Source organism: Otolemur garnettii, unplaced genomic scaffold (assembly GCF_000181295.1).
Source record: "Otolemur garnettii isolate 467f Iridium unplaced genomic scaffold, OtoGar3 scaffold00105, whole genome shotgun sequence".
In the NCBI taxonomy this organism is placed as follows: Eukaryota; Metazoa; Chordata; class Mammalia; order Primates; family Galagidae; genus Otolemur; species Otolemur garnettii.
The window spans coordinates 3,148,837-3,149,942 of NW_003852500.1; positions in this window are offsets into that span (position 1 = coordinate 3,148,837).

Genomic DNA, 1,106 nt, shown 5'->3' on the forward strand with positions numbered 1-1,106 from the left:
GGCCTGGGCTGGATTTGAACCCGCCATTTTAGGTGTATGTGGCTGATACCTTAGCTGCTTGAGCCACAGGCGCTGAGCCAGTCCCACAATTCTGACAGTGAACATTCTGCTTTCTCTCTCTTCTTTTCTGCCTCGTTAACTATCGGAGTGATCTCAAGAGCTTTGTCCTCTACCCTCTGAGATTCTTTCTTCTGCCTGGTCTAATCTGTTGTTGATACTTTGTTGCATCTGTAAGTTCCCTAATTGACTGCTTCAATTCCTTCAGCTCTGCTATATCCTTTCTATATTCCTCATATCATTCATCTCTAATTGATTCTATTTTTGAATTTCCTTTTGGTTATTTTCCACTTTCTCAGTAATTTCCTTTATTGTTTTTTGGTTATTTTCCATTTTTTCACAATTTCCTTCATTGGTTTCATCATCCGTATTTTAAATTCCTATTCTGTCATTTCTAACATTTCTTTCTAGGTGGAATCCTCTGCAGTAGCTACCTCATGGTCCCTTTTGGGGGGTTGCTCTGGACTGGTTTTTCATGTTACCAGGATTTTTCTGCTGATTCTTTCTCATGAGTGTTTTCTTTCAACTGTTTCCTTGCCCTAATTCTCATTTTACTTCCTCTTGCTCTTTAAGTTACCGGGCCTCTGGCCTAAGGTTTGCAATGAGGCCTTTTGGTACAGGACTAAAAGGATGAGAAGGTTGAAGAGCAAGAAGGTAAAAAAGATTTAAAAGAAAAAAGAGAAAGGAGAGGGGGGTGATTAAAAGGGAATATTGACAAAAAGAAGAGAGGCACAGAAGAAAGAGGGAGACAGGAGTAATAAAAGTATACGGTAGGGTACCTTGACCCACACCTTAAAAACCCCCAACCTCTGGGGGTGCTGGGTTGGGTGGTTCCCTGGAGGTCAGCAGCTCTTTGCCAGCCTGAGCAGACACAGTACCCCATTGCCACCAAATAGAGAGAAAAGAGAAAAATGCTATAAATCAAACCAAAACAAACAGAAAAACTTACAGGATAAAACTGGGGGGAAAAACAGATAACAGGGGCAGAAACACTAGCAAAAATGAAGTTCTTGTTATCAAAGAAGGTAACAATGGAAAATTATATTTAA